Source organism: Micromesistius poutassou (genome assembly GCF_964030765.1).
Source record: "Micromesistius poutassou genome assembly, contig: SCAFFOLD_3422, whole genome shotgun sequence".
Lineage (NCBI taxonomy): Eukaryota > Metazoa > Chordata > Actinopteri > Gadiformes > Gadidae > Micromesistius > Micromesistius poutassou.
The window spans coordinates 17,888-25,586 of NW_028178310.1; the positions used below are offsets into that span (position 1 = coordinate 17,888).

General features: G+C 40.3%; 1 long non-coding RNA gene across 1 annotated transcript; it reads right to left on the reverse strand.

The window, feature by feature from the left end:
• Window positions 1-310: 310 nt before the first annotated feature.
• Window positions 311-2,390, reverse strand: LOC311372710. Its single transcript, XR_014642049.1, has 3 exons — window positions 2,283-2,390; window positions 1,391-1,453; window positions 311-416 (listed from the first exon to the last, which is right to left on the reverse strand). It is a non-coding gene; the product is annotated as an uncharacterized lncRNA (long non-coding RNA).
• Window positions 2,391-7,699: the final 5,309 nt, after the last annotated feature.

Consider the following 7,699-nt stretch of genomic DNA (forward strand, 5'->3'; position numbering starts at 1 on the left):
TTTTGTGTACCTTCATGTAAAGTAATGCATCATACTGAGTTGTTACTCTTTCGCGAACCATTCGTTCACCAGTAGTTAAGCTTTTTGAACCATTCGTTTACCAGTAGCGAAGCACTTTCGGGTTAGTTATAAAACCCCAAACCACTGTTGATGACAATGAGGGATCTACAGCCACTTTAGTTAAAAATGTATACAACATAGGGAAATATATATACATATACTGCGCTCATGACACATAATAACATATAACATAATAACAGGATAATATAGAAAATATTAACAATTTAAAACACAAACAGAAACAAAAAAAGGCATTTTAAAATGTAACAAAAAAAGGCACTCTAAAAACAAAACAAAAACCAGCTCTCTTCATCTGACACGGCTGTAGCGATCCATCGCCTCTTCTGGGGTGAGGACTGAAACAAAGAAAATTATAAACATGTATTAACAGTAGTATTTTGTCAGGATGATGGTAGTGCAGTTGGTTAGGGGTTTACTAGTATTAATACTATTCTTGTATTAGGGTTATATAGTGGCAAGTTAGTTCTAAATTACATTCTAGAGTAATGAATGTACAGAGGTATAATAATAATAATTATTAAATTGTAATTTCCAGTAGTATCAAGAGTACTGTGAGTGTACTGTCTATTCAAGTAGTATTATCTGTACTCTTTAACAGTAGGTTATTATAAATCAAATGAGCACAACTAGAGAGTAAAGTGGGAGTACTGTATAGTTTAGACAAGTGGTAGAATAAGTGGATTATATAGTTTAGTGTTATTTGAAAGCCATGTTCCTGCTGTAGCTTCATCCATTATGCTGCTTTGAACAGTCAGACGTGTTCAGACGTGGCTTTGATATTATAAGCAGACTTGGGACCAGCTGACCACCTAGCTTGTTAAAGAAATGGGTAAGAATTGATCAATTAATCCAGCACCATGAATATAACCATAACCAAAAACTTTTTTATTTTCTACTTAGTAGACTAACTTAAAGTGGCTTAACTGACCTCAATCTAATTTATGTCATTGTCATCATACAATGACATACATCATACATGTCATCACACTTTCCGGTTACGATATCATGTAAAGGTAGATACTTGGTTACTGCAATGTTCAAGTACAAATGGAGTAAATATTACTAGCATCCTCTTGTCTTGGATCCCCTCTAGACACTAGCCTTCAACCAGTTAAGGTGAGCACCCTTATTTTAACATCATAAAACCAGGAAGTAGAAAAGAGGTTTAAAAGTAACACTATTATAGTGTTTTCATAGTGACGTTCATCAGTTATTAATCATTATACTGTGTACAACTACATTTCACAGTCACATGAATCTGAGTATATATGTTAAGTATGCTTAACATTTAAAATAAAAAATTAATTACCTGCTTCCTCTGCTGCAGTTTGGCTACTGCGCTGTTCGGATTGTTCCCGCTGACTCGATGGCGCTGTAACATTTTGGAGCACAGAAAGCATGGTTGGTGTAAGGGGCTCAAAACCTTATGAAGGATATTGATGAATGCATACAGTGACGTTTTTGTTCATTTGAAAATTGTATGGATACCTTAAAAAAATATATATACAGTTAGTTAAGAAATAAGGGTTTTATTCACTTTGGGCAATGACATTATCCATTGTCTTTAATGTTATAATATGTAATAATAATATGTATGATCATATGTCATTTTGATTTAGGACAAATCATCATCAACTCATTTGTCATGGTTCCACATGCAGTCCATTGTGTAGAAGACATGTTTGAGAGATTCAGTTGTTAACATTACATACTGTAACTATGGACTAAAATGAAAAGAAAAAAAACAGGGAGAAAGGTATTACCGTAATAGCACTATAACAGTGTAATGTAGCAGTCTTCGGGTTTTTTAGTAGTTAAAAACAACTCCAAAAACTATTCAAAGACGTGGTAACTGGCGCTAACAGAATAACTTTACAAGTCCAATTTCAAAGCTTGGACCACATTTTCATCGCATATCGCCTAATTTAACATTAGATAAGTGGTTGAACCGTCGGTCTTTTGACCTAGTTAAGAGTTAAACTTTTGTGTTTGACAGATAATTAAAATTTGCTTGCAACGTCGGCTATCTAGCCAGCTAGCAATCAATTGGTTAGTGACAAGGTTAGCTAGCAAGGCCAAAAAATACGTGATAGAACAGACGTGGTACGATGTCAAATTAGCTCATTTTAGGAAGCTAAGCAATGTGACCGAATCATTACACTCTCAATTAATAATGAAATAACTTTAAAGCATGTACTTACATTCTAACATGGCTGTCTCTACATGTGGAAGCTCTTCCGTGGGCTGCCTTTTTCTCTTACTCTTTCGCTGAGTCTCCATTGTCAAGTCCTTCTGCACGACCTCCTTGCCCGTCGACGGAAGAGAGTGGGCGTGTCCGACGCATGGGGTAAAACGATCTGCGTATAACGTGCCCCCTACCCACTGTACACGTCCGTCGACGACTTTACAAGGGACGTTCCCGAATTGCATTGTGGGTCCGCATGTGCAAGACTATCAAGACTAGTCTTATTGAGGGAAGACAGACTTTTAAAAAGAAATTAAAATTGATAAAATGGCTCCAAAAGAAGAAGTTACTTAAAGCCAAAATAAAATGCAAACTCTGCAAAAAGAGCATGAAAATGAAGGAAAACGCAAACGTTGACGGACTGCAGTGGTAAGTATTCTTTTTTTTGTACGGTTTTTATCGATGACTTCCTTTGTTTACTGATATGTCATGTTATAAATTCAAGTTCAGTAACATTAATATTTATCATGAAGAAATGTGTTGTCTTCTGTAGGCAGTGCAAGAGGGAAAACGACGAGGAAGTCAGTGAGGTGCGGGTCACTTTTTGAGAGGAGCAAATTGTCCCTATTCAGCTGGATGAAATACATTTATAGGTAAGGTATGCAGTAGGGCTGTACGGTATGGACTACAATTTATATCACGGTATGATTTGAGGCATATACGGTAATGCCGTATTATATCACGGTATGTTCATTTTATCTTCTAATTTCTATATAAATGTTTCAGAAGGGGTATCATCAGCCAATCAGCGTTCACTCCCTGAGGGACGTAACATAACAGCCAATCAGCGTTCACTCCCTGCAGTCCAGACTAGAGTGAATCGCAGCACTCCCGGAGCTCTATATCTAAATAATATAATTAAGCAATAGATCACGACAGGCTGTGGTATACGGTCATTATACCACAGTTATTGAGTAATTGTAATTGTTGTAATTGAATGTTATTATTGTGTCATGCACACAGTTATGACTTATGCCTTCTTAGGCTTTAAAAACACTTTGAAACTCATCAAATTCACATCGTTTTGGCCAGAGGACCAGCATAATTTCTTAACCGTGCAAACAAAATAATCTTTGACTTTGACATGTTCTAGAATTTTTTATTAATTGTCGGTCCTAATGTTTATTTTTCTGTCTTCTACTACTTTATCACAGTATGGAAGGGGGAGATTTGGAGCTACCTGGAGGAGGAGAAAATGGGTCTTCTTCCTTGGCAGATTGCTGCATGACATTGGCCACGAACACCAATAACATTTCATTGAGTTTTGTTGAAACTTCTTTTCTTTGTTAGATTTTTTCAGTGTTCTTCAGAAATGCCTTGTTAAAAGTGCAGCCTTTATTTTTGTTCCATTTTAAAATGCCTTTTTTTGTTTCTGTTTGTGTTTTAAATTGTTAATATTTTCTATATTATCCTGTTATTATGTTATATGTTATTATGTGTCATGAGCGCAGTATATATATATATATTTCCCTATGTTGTATACATTTTTAACTAAAGTGTCTGTAGATCCCTCATTGTCATCAACAGTGGTTTGGGGTTTTATAACTAACCCGAAAGTGCTTCGCTACTGGTAAACGAATGGTTCAAAAAGCTTAACTACTGGTGAACGAATGGTTCGCGAAAGAGTAACAACTCAGTATGATGCATTACTTTACATGAAGGTACACAAAAAGCTTCACTACTGGTAAACGAATGGTTCAAAAAGCTTAACTACTGGTGAACGAATGGTTCGCGAAAGAGTAACAACTCAGTATGATGCATTACTTTACATGAAGGTACACAAAAAGCTTCACTACTGGTAAACGAATGGTTCATAAAGCTTAACTACTGGTGAACGAATGGTTCGCGAAAGAGTAACAACTCAGTATGATGCATTACTTTACATGAAGGTACACAAAAAGCTTCACTAATGGTAAACGAATGATTCAAAAAGCTTAACTACTGGTGAACGAATGGTTCGCGAAAGAGTAACAACTCAGTATGATGCATTACTTTACATGAAGGTACACAAAAAGCTTCACTACTGGTAAACGAATGATTCATAAAGCTTAACTACTGGTGAACGAATGGTTCGCGAAAGAGTAACAACTCAGTATGATGCATTACTTTACATGAAGGTACACAAAAAGCTTCACTAATGGTAAACGAATGATTCAAAAAGCTTAACTACTGGTGAACGAATGGTTTGCGAAAGAGTAACAACTCAGTATGATGCATTACTTTACATGAAGGTACACAAAAAGCTTCACTACTGGTAAACGAATGATTCATAAAGCTTAACTACTGGTGAACGAATGGTTCGCGAAAGAGTAACAACTCAGTATGATGCATTACTTTACATGAAGGTACACAAAAAGCTTCACTAATGGTAAACGAATGATTCATAAAGCTTAACTACTGGTGAACGAATGGTTCGCAAAAGAGTAACAACTCAGTATGATGCATTACTTTACATGAAGGTACACAAAAAACTTCACTAATGGTAAACGAATGATTCATAAAGCTTAACTACTGGGGAACGAATGGATCGCGAAAGAGTAACAACTCATCAGTCAGATCCAGCTCTACCAGTCGATCCAGTGTGGGACCCAAGCCAGCCCTCGACAGCGCTTGAAACCAAGGGAGGCAGGTTTAAAGCGTGCCCTGCAGTGGTGGACAATTGCTTGTAAGCCTTCAACATTACTAATGCCACATAATAAACCTTAAATGTGAATATGTATGTATTGTGAATATCTTTATTAAAATATGACAATCATCCCGTCTGTGCGTTGTTAATTTATTTACTAATTGTGAAATCCCAGGAAAATTCAGTTGCTTTCATAATCAATTGGTCAGTTTGCTATTTCACAGAATGATTCATTAATACAGTATCCCCTAGTCTGTTTACCAGTAACTCCTCAGTAGTTACTGAGTAACTGTCACTTTAGGGCCCCTGGTTGTTCATCATTCGTTACTCAGTAACGAATACAGTAGTCCCCTGGTCTGTTTACCAGTAACTCCTCAGTAGTTACTGAGTAACTCACTTCGTCGTTCATCATTCGTTACTCATTCGTTCCTCATTCGTTACTCATTCGTTCCTCAGTAGTCCCCTGGTCTGTTTACCAGTAACTCCTCAGTAGTTACTGAGTAACTGTCACTTCGTCGTTCATCATTCGTTACTCATTCGTTCCTCATTCGTTACTCATTCGTTCCTCAGTAGTCCCCTGGTCTGTTTACCAGTAACTCCTCAGTAGTTACTGAGTAACTGTCACTTCGTCGTTCATCATTCGTTACTCATTCGTTCCTCATTCGTTCCTCATTCGTTACTCATTCGTTCCTCAGTAACTACCTACGTTTCTGTGTACCTTATTGTAAAGTGTTACCGAATACTGAGCCCGCACATTCATCTGGTTCCCAGGCTAATGATAACAAAGATCAAATATGAACTGATCATTTATGACCTAATCCATTGGAATAAAACGTTATTATACAAGTGGTGTCGTATGAAAAACGTAAAATTATCGGAAAGCAAAACTGTCAGAAGTTTTAGCTCGACATGGTCTCTCTCTCTCTCTCTCTCTCGCTCTCTCTCTCTCTCTCTCTCTCTCTCGCTCTCTCTCTCTCTCTCTCTCTCTCTACAAAGTGGTCCTCAGCATCGCGCAGTGAGCAGTCGAAAAACATCAAAGCGGCCGACAAGAAACACAACACACAATTTCTGTGTATCACTCGGCAAACGCACACTGTACGTAATGAGGCTCTGTGCCAAGCCCGGCATGGGGGGGACAGAACACACACACACACACACACACACAGAAACATTTAAAACGTTTCACGTTGTTTTGGTACTGGCTTATACAGCGAACTTCGTTATTCTCCCTGCAATGTGATTACAGCGATATTGTATTGCATTAACAAATTTGTATTATGTTGTGCGCTGCTTTGTGCTGTGATTTTACAGCTCCATTCAGGCCTTCACACAGATCATAGTTAGGCGTAAACACCCTGGAAAGGGCAAGATCTTTTATTCATTCGAATCACGAGATTCCAGCGACATATCTCCCACTGAAAGGAGGGGTAACCTGTGGGGAAAACTAGCAAAAAAACAATACAACGTCAGGTCGCGGAAGATTTGCCGGCTGTGTTGTAAAATAAACAAAGGCACGCGCAAGAGACATGACACAAAAACACCAGAGGGACCAACAGGGGAAAAGTTAGCCTTTTTTTTCCCTCCGTGCCATCTCTCATGAGCAAACTCAGAGGAGGGGAGGGGAGGAAATAGCAACTTCTATTTCTATCTCTCGGACCCGCCAAAGGCACCTCCACTCTTTCCTCTCCCCACATCGGAGCCCAACGCAATCATTTCAGAATTGATTTTCATGGCTCACAGAGAAATAATGGGAATTCTTTCTAATGTAGAAAATGTATGTGTTCCTTTTGGTTAACCAGGATAGACCATATTTCAAGCTTGTCAGTTATAAGGGGGTAAGAATCCCTCTCATCTTTTTGCTCCACTTTCTCCCTCTCCTTGCCCCACCTCCACTCCACTCCCACTGTCTAAAAAATGACAAGCCATCATCTCTGGGAATCAATCAAATGTCTCTACTTTGGCTCCCGAAACGACTGAGAAAGTTCGGAAGGGGGCTTTTCACCACCACCCCGGTCCACATTTGTCGCTTTCTTTAGCTTTTCTCTTTTTCCACCCCTCCCCACACAGATAAAATGTCACGCCAACCAGCGAATCATTCTTCATAGTGACGGAGGGGGGAGAGAGGGGGAGAGTGGGGGAGGGCGGCAATTGCCTTAACATGCCCCAGTTAGCACTCACTTACCCGGTACCTACTCATTCACCCCCCCCCCCCCTCCCGCACACTCCTCCCCCCTTTTCGCCTCACCCCCCACCCCCCTCCCCCCGGTAGCCCCCCTCCTCATTTCTCATCCTCGATACGTCGGCGCTTGAGTGAAATCTCCATCTCTCTCTCTCGACTGGAGACCCCCCACACTGACACACACACACACACACACACACACACACCATCCCGAATCCACGCCCGGCCCCAGACTGGCGCTCTTAATGTGAAGAGCTCACCCTATTCCTTCCTCTATCAAAGAACACCCCCCCTCCCCCTATGCCCCACCCAGCCTCCCTTCTGTCTCTCCCCCACGCCTCTCATTCACTGTCAGAGGCAGCTCAACGCAAACGCAGGAGCCCAGAGCCGAGAGAGGGGGGGAGCGAGCTCTCCTCTCCCGCTCTCTCCTCCTCTGGATGAGCCTGGATCCATTTAGCGGGGCCTTATCCATCAGCCGCTGTCCGGGCTCGTAACGCGCTGCCCAGGTGCCATTACTGTACCATTACACGCCAGACCCCTCCCCCCCGCTTCATCACCCCTATAGGAG